This window comes from Podarcis bocagei (genome assembly GCF_964188305.1).
Source record: "Podarcis bocagei genome assembly, chromosome: W".
NCBI lineage: Eukaryota > Metazoa > Chordata > Lepidosauria > Squamata > Lacertidae > Podarcis > Podarcis bocagei.
Window position 1 is genome coordinate 93,225,009 of NC_138131.1, and position 12,199 is coordinate 93,237,207.

At 46.6% G+C, this 12,199-nt stretch overlaps 1 long non-coding RNA gene across 1 annotated transcript; it reads left to right on the forward strand.

Moving 5' to 3' along the window:
* Nucleotides 1-3,295: 3,295 nt before the first annotated feature.
* Nucleotides 3,296-10,124, forward strand: LOC308577957. The gene is made up of 4 exons (XR_014003787.1): nt 3,296-3,377; nt 5,050-5,245; nt 9,112-9,252; nt 10,024-10,124. It is a non-coding gene; the product is annotated as an uncharacterized lncRNA (long non-coding RNA).
* Nucleotides 10,125-12,199: the final 2,075 nt, after the last annotated feature.

Consider the following 12,199-nt stretch of genomic DNA (forward strand, 5'->3'; position numbering starts at 1 on the left):
TTTAACAGAAGAAGAGAGAACGCTACTAGCCCAATTAATGGGGCTTATATTGGATTGTTATCATTATCATTATTTTTCCAGGCCTTCCCATCTAGAGCCCAGAAACTCTGTAACAGTTACCTTCTCAAAGTGATGAATCGCCAGCCAGATTTCCCCTTGCGCATTGAACACACAGCCGAGGTTACTCCATGCCACAGCAAAGTTGGGTTGGGTCTCGATGGCTTTCAGGTAGCAGGCCTTGGGAGGGTCGAGAGGTAGGTAGGTACAGGGGGAAGGGGGTATTTGCACAAAAGAAAAGCAAGAGAAAAGTCCCAGTTAGCAGAGGCTTGACAACCATATGTCAGGAGTGCTCTGATGGTGTTTCCTGCTTGGCAGAGGGTTGGACTCGATGGCCCTTGTGGTCTATTCCAGCTGTATGATTCTATGATTCTACTTTAAATTTAACCATTACAGGTGGGGTTTTTTAAAAAAATTAATCCTGCTAATGTATTAACCTGTGTGCACTGCTTTTGTCAATATGCAATAAACGTTTCCCATTCTTTTTTATATTAAAACTGGAGGCATTTTTTCAGCTGCAATGGGCCTCCGGTGTCCTGTTAGTACCATTAGTTGGTACCATTTCTCGTACAGTTGATATTCCTTGCATAGATAGATTAGATCAGTGTTTCCCAACCGGTGTTCCGCGGCACACTAGTGTGCCGCGAGAGATTGCCTGGTGTGCCGTGGGAGGGAGGCGGGCGAGTCGGGCGGCGAGAGGCGGGGCGGCGGCGGCGAGGATCCGCGTCGAGCCGGGGGCGGCTCCGCGGTGGTGGTGCCGAGGTTTCTCTCTCCATTCTCCCCTCACACACACACATAGGAAATAACACAGGATCAGCTGACAGGACCCGGCCAATGGGGCAGCGGTGGGGCAGCGCGCGCAAAAGGGAGGAGCGCGAGACAGCGGACAAGGAGGTGGCCGGCATGTCCGGGCAGCAGCAGCAACAGCAGCAGCAACTCCCGGCGACTGCTCCTCAAGCCCCGGGCAACCCTACTCCCTCACCGGCCTCGGCCGCCCTCCTGCTCCACCGCCGCCGCCTCCCCCGCCGCCGCCGGCTACCTCGGCCCCGCCGCCGCTCCCTCCTCCGCCCGCTATCGCCGCCACCACCACAACAGCCGCCGCCGCCTCAGCTGGGCCCATGCCTGCCGGGAGCGGCGGCGGCAGCAGCAGCAGCAGCAGCGCCCCGGCGCCCTTCCCTCACGGCGGCGACCCGGCCCTGCAGTGGCGTAGCGTGGGGGGTGCAGGGGGGGCCGGCCGCACTGGGCGCAACATCTGCGGGGGGCGCACTCGCAGCTCTCTGCCCCTCCCGAGGTACTATTTCTGGGTTAGCGGAGTCTGTAACCTGAAGCGTATGTAACCCGAGGTACCACTGTACTTCCAAGTCAGCGTGCAAGGGATTGCAGGACCGGCGGACTTGGCGGTGGGGGTGGTTGCTGGAGCCTTGTCTGTCCTTTCAGCCCCGCACCCACCGCAGACCCCTTCCTATGCCACTGGTAGCTAGGCGAGGCGGGGGGCACTGGGCGCCACACCTCGGTGCCTGCAGCGTGCCTGAGCCATGCGTCTGCGGGCGAACTGCCCGCAAGCTCCGCTCTGGCCTCTGCCCACCGCCTCAGCCTCCCTACAGCTGAGGGGGAGGCTGCAGCGAGGCTCCACGCAGCGCGCCCTGCCATGGCTCGCCCCCATGGCACTCGCCCCTGGCTGCAGGACGCGCGCGCCGCCCCGGGCCCCTGAGCGGCTAGCTGCGCCGCTGCGCTGAGCGCAAGGAATACGTCCTCTCCGAGTTCGGCGTCCTCTTCGTGGGCAGCGCGAACCGCATCTCCAGCTTCGGGTGGAACTTTGGCCAGGTAGGGGGAAGCCTTTGGGCGGGGGGGGGGGCTGGAGACCGGGGTGGGGAGGGGTTAGGAGAGACGCTACCGGCCCCGTCCAGAAATGCCCAGAGCAACTGGAGCTCAGCTACACGCACACATGCGCCCTCCAAATCCCGTTTCCCACCCCTTTCTCAAAAGAAGAGAGAAAAAATGGGTCCTGGGTGTGAAACCAAAGGACCTTTCCAGCTCCTCCTCAATTCCAGGTGTGGATGGCAATGCCTCGTGTCTCCTCCCCCGCGACCAGAGCACACTTCCTAGGCTGGTTGGACGGTCCCTGGGGGTCTTCGGGTTGCCACATTTTGAAGAGCAAAAAACAGGACACATTTGTCGACTTCTGCTTTTAGCTATGGATCAGTGGCCTAGCGTGGGGGGTGCAGGGGGGGCCGGCCACACCGGGCGCAACATCTGGGGGTTAGTGTTAGGGGGCGCAAATCCACGGGTTAGGGGGCGCAAATTACTTGCATTGTCCCGGGTGCTGACAACCCACGCTACGCCACTGCGGCCCTGAACGAGCAGGAGAAGGAGCTCAAGTGACGCTGCGCGCTGACGTCACGGGGCTGTAATGGTGGTGTGCCTCGAGATTTTTTTCATCAAACAAGTGTGCCTTTGCCCAAAAAAGGTTGGGAAACACTGGATTAGATAGATGATAGATAGTTAGATTAGATTAGATTAGATTAGATTAGATAGATAGATTAGGTAGGTAGATTAGATAGATACATATATAAGAAAGGTTGGTAGATGGATAGATAGATTAGTTAGATTGATTGATTGAGTAGGTAGATAGATTCAGGCATGGCCAAACCTGGCCCTCCAGCTGTTTTGGGACTACAACTCACATTGTCCCTGACCACTGGTCCTGTTAGGTAGGGATGATGGGGGTTGGAGGACCAAGTTGGGCCACACCTGGATTAGATGGTAGGTAGGTAGATAGATTTGATAGATAGGGTAGGTAGATAGATAGATAGATAGATAGATAGATAGATAGATAGATAGATAAGATAGGTAGGCAAGTAGATAGATAATAAGATAAAGTCGGTAGATCGATAAGGTAGGAAGGTAGGTAGGAGGCAGCCTAGGTCAAAGTTGACCCACTTATTTAAAAGTAACCATGCTGTTATACAGTGGTACCTCTGGATGCGAACGGGATCCGTTCCGGGGCCCCGTTCGCATCCTGAAGCGAACATGCTCGGGTCACAATTTGCTGCTTCCGTAGATGCGTGTGGCATCATTTTGAGTGTCTGCACGTGCGCAAGCTGCAGAACCCGGAAGTAACGGGCTCTGTTACTTCTAGGTCGCCACGGAGCACAACCCGAAAATGCTTAACCCGCAGCTACTTCAACCTGAGGTATGACTGTATTAGTAACAAAAATCTATTATCTTAAATATTTTCAGGCGGTGACCCTGGACCCCAACTTCCTGGATGCTTACATTAATCTGGGGAACGTCTTGAAGGAGGCGCGTATATTTGACAGGTAAGCAAATAGGCATAGAGCTTATATTCTCTTTTTTATATAAATGTTTTTTATTGGTTTTGCGTATAATCACATTACGTCTTATATTCTCAGTTTAGTGGTTGCACCCATACCCAAACTAACTCCCATTGATGCCTAGAGGGTTGATTTTATTTAAAGCAAATTGATTTAAATCCCAAATCCATAAGACTTGATTTAAATCCCCCTTTTACCGGAAGGTTCAGCCTTGCTGGCATCCTCTTAATATTGACAAACGGAGGCAGGTTTCCTTTTTGGAATCCTAACTTCAGAGTCTTTTCTACAGTTATATCAAAATGATTTGGTTCTGCTATATACAGCCCGATTGTGACGAAATGATGGTGAGTTTTAATAAGTGAACACTTTTTATTTGAACAACTTTTCTGCTGCACTTGATTGGAAGGAGAAAAGAAACATTTCCTTCATAACAATTTAAGCAATTTATTTCACTAAAACAGTAACATGGTAGCATATGTATCCATGTTGCTTAACTGATGTGCTGAAACATTTTTTCCCCAAGAAAAACTTGGACTGAGTTTTCGCACACATGAAAAACTTAAAACAAATAATTCTTCCCCGAATTATTTATTTATTTATTTATTTCTACCCCGCTCTCACTGGCCAGGGCCGGGCTCAGGGCGGCTAACACCAAATATAAATTACAATAAAATAGAATAGAAAAAAACCCCAGTTAATTAAAATACAGCTTAAAATGCAGCCTCATCAAGACTACAAAGGGAGGAAACATCAGCTATTCACCCAAGCCAGCTATCCATGCTGGTGCTACATGGGCCAGCAAAAAAGCCACGGGAAAATTTATATACCAAATCCCATATAGGGTGTCAGAGTGAGTCTAAGCATAGAGCGAGTTAAAATAATCAAGCCTGGAGGTGACCATCGCATGGATCACTGGCCAGATCAGGGCGAGAAAGGTAAGGAACCAATTCCTTAATACGGCGGAGGTGGAAAAATGCCACCTTTGCTGTGGCTGCAACCTGTGCCTCCATGGAAAGAGAGGCATCGAAGGTTACACCCAAGCTCTTGACAGAAGGCTCTGGCACTAATTGCGCCCCCACAAGAGATGGGAGTTGGCCCCCCAACCCCATGTTGTCCTGACCCAGCCAGAGGACCTCTGTCTTCGAAGGATTTAACTTCAACTGGCTCCCACGCAGCCACCCAGCCACGGCTTCCAAGCATCTGGTCAGTGTGTCTGGGGCCGAGTCCATTGACAGATAAAGTTGGGTGTCATCAGCATATTGACGACAACTCAGCCCTAAACTCCGGACAATCTGGGCAAGGGGGCGCATAAAGATATTGAAAAGCATCTGGGAAAGGATTGTGCCCTGCGGCACTCCACACAACAAGGAGTGCCGCAGCGACAACTCCCTCCCTAGCGCCACCCTCTGTCCCCGACCTGAGATAAAGGAGCACAGCCATTGTCTGACTGTGCCCTGAATCCCCACGTTGGCAAGGCGGTGGTCCAAAAGTTTGTGATCGACCATGTCGAAGGCCGCTAACAAATCTAAAAGAATCAGCAGTCCCGGCCCGCCTCGATCCTCTTAATCGTCCTCCCAAAGCATTTTATTTTTTAAAAAACAGATTTTTATCCACCCTGGTGACAATGAAACTGAACCAGTCCTTGATCTCATTTCAGAGCCGTTGCAGCCTACCTACGGGCCCTGAGCCTGAGTCCCAACCACGCTGTTGTCCACGGCAACCTGGCATGTGTGTATTACGAACAGGGGCTGATCGATCTGGCAATCGATACCTACAAGAGGGCCATTGAGCTCCAGCCCCACTTCCCTGACGCCTACTGCAACCTGGCCAACGCGCTGAAAGAGAAAGGCAGCGTAAGAAACTGGTCCCTTTTGCCTTGGGGTGGGGGGAACATCTATATAAAAGATGTTTTATAGATGGTACTTAACACCTGCCAAAATAGCTAAAATGTATAAAACAAAAAAACTGTGCTGGAGGTGCAGTAAAGAAGAAGGGACACTTATACATTTCTGGTGGGCCTGTGAAAAAAAAATACAGAAACTTTCCTATTAGGCAGTGGTGTCCAAACTTTTTTCAAAGAGGGCCAGATTTGATGAAGTGAAGGGCCATAAGGGCCGACCAAAGTTGTTTACTTTTTTTAAGGATTGAAGTTGTTGAGCTCTTTTCTTAGGGTTTAAATTGTTGAACTTTTTTTAGGATTGAAGTTGTTTAGCTTTTTCTTAGGCTTTTACCCCATGCTGAATTGGCCAGATTAACAGAGACAATTAGGGCACAACCCAGACAAGAATTCCAAAAGGAATGGGGAAAATGCAGAGAATACTTTACCAAACAGTGCCCCAAAATATACACTTGGACTTGTTTCAATTAATTTCTACAGGAGACTTTGTGGTTTAAGTCATAATTAGGAAAAATTGTAATAATCCCATACAAAAGAAATAGTATACAAGAGGTAAATAAGGCGGCCATTTAACAGAATAAAGTCTTTTATTTTTATGTTATGTTTTCTTTGTGTAAGGGGATAGGAGTTTAATTTTGATAATTAGTCAATGGTGGTGGGTCTGTTTGTATGTATGAGTTGTTGTGGACTATGTTATAAATAAAATAAAAATTAAAAAAAGAAAATGAAACCGGTCCCTTTTGCTTTCTGTATGTCAGAGGGTTTGCTGAAAAAAGCCTTCCGGATGATGGTGACCTCGAAATTGGGCTCTTTGGGGGGGGGATTTGGGGTACAGAACCTAGAAGAAGTCCTCTTTTATTTTTTCCTTTGTCATATCGTCACATACAACTTTGCTCATACCAAGCGTCGACTCCCCTCCCCCCTCCCCCGCTCCCACTCCCTGGCTTTCTTAAGCAGTCACGATCCTCTTAGCATTTCTATATCACCCTTTAAAAATTGTCCAGTAGCACCTGATGATGATGATAATAATAATAATAATAATAATAATAATAATAATAATAATAATAATAATAATAATAATAATAATAAATTTATACCCCGCCTATCTGGCTGGGTTTCCCCAGCCACTCTTGGCGACAAAATATTAAAATACAATAGTCCGTCAAACATTAAAAGCTTCCCTAAACAGGGCTTGCTAAACTTGGCTTCTTCTTGGTATAATTTTTTGTATGCAGGTCCACTTCTTCAGATACAAAAGCTTCTACCAAGACCAAACTGAGTTGGTCTGCAATGTGCTACTGGACAATTTATATATTTTTTATATATTTCAATTGCGTTAGACCACCACAGCTGCCTACCTGAACATATATCGCCCTATTTACCTTCTTACTCTACTTAAAACAATTTACTTTAGCATTTGTAAATCACTTTCAAAAATTATCATGACAAAATATTTTAAATCAAACCAGCAAACATTCTCAGATGTTCTTTCACATCTTTTATAAATTTACTCCAGTCCTTTTCAAACAGTTTGTCGCGCCGATTTCGGATTTTCACTGCCAGCTTTGCCAGTTCTGCATATTCAATTGTTTTTGTCTGCCATTCTTCCAAAATTGGAAGTTCCTGCCGCTTGCATTTCTGGGCTAAAAATGTCCTTACAGCTATGGTAGCATACATAAGTCTACTTTTGGAATTTCTTCTCCCACAATACCCAATAGAATAGCCTCTGGTTTTTTTAATAACAGTATATTTAAAGATCTTTTTCAATTCTTTGTAAATCATATCCCAGTAGACTTTGACTTTAGTGCACATCCACCACCTATGGACGAAATTCCCTTCCTTCTCCTTGCACTTCTAGCGTTGTGGCATCTGAATATAGACTGCATTTTTAATCAAGGCATATATTGGCTTATATCTTGATCAGGTTCCTAAATTAAATGGGCTTAGATTTTCAAATGTTTCATGCCAGCTGTTTAGAGAACCTTGGCAATGTTTTCCTCCTAGACAAGGGGCCCCTTGATTTATAGCAGAAAACAATTCTCAAAGTCGTAAAAAGGGAATTACAGGTTAAGAACAAGGTTACATAGACCAAACATAATTAGGAATGGGTAAATAGTAAAATAAAACCGTTAAACTTGAGCCACAGGACAAAAGGCCAAGAGCACATGGAAAACAAAGCAACTGGCTGGAGAAGGGGGGGAGTGTAAACAGGGGAAGAGGCTTTTTTCCTATTTTATTTTGAGGCTGTAAACTGTTCCTTCCTTTTTACTTTGAGGAAGTTTATCCTTCTAAAAAGCTATCTATGATAATGTATGAAATATGCTGGCTTAAATGTAATTATGCAAAAGATTTAAGAAATGCTAGATTCTTATTTCATATAGTTGTAAGAGTTGTATTTATCCTGAAATTAAGTCAGCCACCAGCCTAGCCCCCTGCCAGACAGGAGACGCCAATCGAGCACTCATGACAAATGGCTGTCAGGCCTTTGTTTAAAGACCTCCAAAAGGAGATATTTCATTGATGATGCATGAGAATATGAACCCAAGGTCTCTGACATCTGTTCAAGATAAAAATTTAAAATTATTAACCATCTGTTTTGGAGGGCAAGGAAGGCAAGAGGTGAGCTGGTAATTAAGATTCCTTGTTGAGACACATGTAAGATATATTACTACTTATTTGTCATTTATAGATGTAACAATATATAGCTCTTTGTGTTCCATATAAGGACATATAAGGACATATAAGGACAGGAGGATATGGGTGTATCTTTTAGAATTGGTTATAGCAATCAGCCAATAGGAAATTCAACCAGGCTGATTGAACAGAGGCAGCCACAGGAGGAGCAAAGGGGGCTGGATTAAGGGAATATAAGTGCTGGCCATAATGGCAGGAGGCCAGGCCAGAGCTTGGTAACCATATACCACTGTGCCTCTCATTTATTTGTCTGACAAATAAATTATTATTTTAATTTCTCTGTTGCTGCGTTGAATATTTCATTCCAGCTAAGCGTTAACCACAAGCAGGGTGCTACAGCGTGCCTTATCTTGAGTTATATATATTTTAGCAAGTTTAGTCGGCGTCAAATACCACCTATACGTCACCTTCGTTAAATTTTTAATTAGTGCTGTACATTCAATAAATTGTTTTAAATTTTCCCAATGTTCTTTTAGACCAGGCATGTCCAAAGTCCAGTTCAGGGGCCTAATCTGGCCCTCTGGTCGATTTAATCCGGCCCTCGTGGCGGTTTATTTACTAGGGCAAAACTTCCCCCCAAAAAGCTCAAGAACTTTAATCCTAAAAAAAGGTCAGCACCTCTGGGGTCAAATCCTTAAAAAAGGCTCAACAATTGTGGGGTTTTACTGTTAATATGCTTCTTCTTAATTGCATTTCACTATTAATATACTTCTTAATTGTATTTCAGTTCAACAATGACTTTGATAAAATACATCTTTTGTGACGTGCAGAAGGCTTGAGTTACCTATGAGGTGCAACAGTTACCATATAGCATATATTCAATATAAAAAACAGCAACAATTGGTTGTTGACAAAGGACAGCTGGCATATATATATAAAAGATATTAACTGATATGCATGCCATTCCAGATATAGCTATATAATCTCTACTGTTGGTAAGAGAAGAACTTTGGAGCAGGCATTTTCAAAAAAAGAGTTTTTTATGAACCGCTCTAATACCAAGTTACCGTCAGGAGCTGAGGGGCCGTATCAAACCTCAATCCAGCCATCACATCACAGAGCAGCCTTTTGGGCTCCTGTGAAAGACATACTAATATTCGTGTAAAAACTCTGTTTTGTGTTTCGAAGGTTGCCGAAGCCGAGGAATGCTACAATACAGCTCTCCGTTTATGTCCGACTCACGCGGATTCTCTTAATAACCTGGCGAACATCAAGCGAGAACAAGGGAATATCGAGGAGGCTGTCCGCCTCTACCGGAAAGCTCTTGAGGTACGTGCGTGGAGAATTACAACAATTAAATTGACATATAAGGGTTAGGCATGCATACCCTGGACTCCTAGTCTGGGTCTTTTTAAAAATCGCCGATCAAATTTTTCTTGATCAATAACGGAAATAATGGTGAAGAAGTGAAAGTGAAGTAGCATTTTGAGGCTCGACAAAGCATGGTCCGATAAGTCCCTTTTGGAAGGAAGAGGGTCTGTCCCCCTTTTTATATTCCTAGGCCTCCTGGAATGACCAAAAATCTGCTTTTTCATCAGAAGAACAATGCAAGGTGTTAAGGAACGGTACAGAAATTGAAATAAAAGCTGGGCACATGCTGTTCTCTGTGTCGGCTGAGCTTGATCCCCTGACAGTCTTATTTTCTAACAGTATTTCCTATGCGTACGAAAAAGGCAGTTCATAGGCCCATTATTATTATTATTATTATTATTATTATTATTATTATTATTATTATTATTATTATCATTACCACAAATCATTCCAAACGGTGATTTATTTTGCAGCCAGCCCCTGCCACATTTGAGCATCAAAGAGGGGCTCTTTAAAATACGGCATTGGTCATTTGACAGTCTGATCTCCCAACAGTATTTCCTATGCATGCTAAAAAGGCAGTCCATAGGTTCCTCCTCCTCCTTAATTTTTGCAAGTCAATCCAAATGAGGATTTATTTCACGCCCACAACCTTTGAGCCTCAAAGAGCGGCCTCCGTCTCTTTAGAATGCTTCTCAGGGAAACTAAGAGTGAGCTTCTTCCCCGCAGGTCTTCCCGGAGTTTGCAGCTGCGCATTCAAATTTAGCCAGTGTTTTGCAACAGCAGGGGAAGCTCCAGGAGGCCCTCATGCACTACAAGGAGGCCATCAGGTGAGCTTCCAAAGCCATGGGGAAAATAGATTGAAAGAGCTCCTCCTTACTGTATTTTAATCTTTTGCTGGAAGCCGCCCAGAGTGGCTGGGTATAAATAATAAATTATTGTTGCTGTTGTTAATAATTATTATTACTCCTCATGCGCTGGTCTGGTGCCTGTGGGAAAGCTCTCCTCTTGTGGATAAAGCACTTTCTCTTTTTCTTTTAGGTTTTTTATTTTTTATTTTTATTTTTATTTTATTTTTTGTCCCTTGAAGGCCAGCCAAATTTAAATAACAATTCGACACACAGCTGCGAGGCATTTGCGAGCTTTTTTGCGGAGAAGGTCCTGTTGCTCCGCCATGACCTCCCTGCCAATTTGGATACAATAAAGGAACTGGAGGCCCCTCGACTGTCCTCGGGTCCAGTATTGGACCACTTTGACCGGATATCCCCAGCCGATGTGGACAGACTCCTCCGAGCTGGAAAGCCCACCACCTGTCCTCTTGACCCGTGCCCGTCCTGGCTGATTAGAGCGTGTCCAGACGAGGTGCGGGCCCCCCTGGGGGATATCATCAATTTGTCCCTTGGCACTGGGATATTCCCAGGGGAACTGAAGGAGGCAGTGGTGTGTCTGCTCTTAAAGAAAACATCATTAGATCCTTTAGATCTATCCAATTACCGCCCGGTTTCGAATCTTCCATTCCTGGGTAAGGTGATTGAGAGAGCGGTTGCTGAACAGCTTGGTAGGTTTCTGGATGAAACATCTGCTTTGGATCCATTCCAGTCCGGCTTCTGCGCTGGTCATGGGACCAAGACGGCTCTGGTCGCCCTAACAGATGATCTCCGCAGGCAGCTGGATCGAGGCGGGTCGGGGCTGCTGATTCTTCTAGATCTGTCAGCAGCCTTTGACATGGTCGATCACGAACTCCTGGACCACCGCCTTGCCGACGTGGGGATCCAGGGCACAGTCCTTCAATGGCTGCGCTCGTTTCTCTCTGGTCGGGGACAGAGGGTGGCGCTTGGGGGGGAATTGTCATCGCGCCACTCCTTGGTGTGTGGAGTGCCTCAGGGTGCAATTCTCTCCCCGATGCTTTTTAACATCTTTATGCGCCCCCTCGCCCAGCTTGTCCGGAGTTTTGGGTTGGGTTGCCATCAGTATGCTCATGACACCCAACTCTATCTGTTGATGGATGGCCATCCTGACTCGGCCCCAGACACACTGACCAGATGTTTGGAAGCTGTGGCTGGATGGTTACGTGGGAGCCGGTTGAAGTGAAATCCTTCGAAGACAGAGGTCCTCTGGCTGGGATGGGGCGATATGGGATTGAGGGGGCAACTCCCATCTCTTGCGGGGGTGCAATTAGTGCCAGCATCGTCCGTTAAGAGTTTGGGTGTAATCTTCGACACCTCCCTCTCCATGGAGGTGCAGATTACAGCTATAACAAAGGCGGCATTTTTTCATCTCCGCCAAGCTAAGCAGTTGGCCCTTTATCTCTCTCGCCCTGACCTAGCCACTGTGATCCATGCGACGGTCACCTCCAGACTGGATTATTGTAACTCGCTCTACGTGGGGCTGCCCTTGAGACTGACCCAGAAACTCCAGCGGGTGCAGAATGCCGTGGCGAGACTCCTTATGGGGTCTTCGCTGCGAGATCACATTCACCCGGTACTATACCAGCTGCACTGGCTCCCGGTGGAGTACAGGAGAAAGATACAGTGTTTATAGAGTGCTGGTTTTAACCTTTAAAGCCCTATACGGCCTAGGACCCTCGTACCTACGGGACCGCCTCTCCTGGTATGCCCCACAGAGAAACCTAAAGTCTGCCAATAATAACATCCTCAAGGTCCCAGGCCTCAGAGAGGTTAGGCTGGCCTCAACTAGAGCCAGGGCCTTCTCGGCTGTGGCCCCAATCTGGTGGAATGCTCTGTCACAAGAGACTAGGGCCCTGCGGGACCTGACATCTTTCCGCAGGGCCTGCAAGACAGAGTTGTTCCACCAGGCCTTTGGTCAGGGCGCAGCCTGACTCCCTCCTCTGGCAACCTGCACATAATTTTGCTTAATTGGTTGCCTTCAATTTGATTTAATTAAT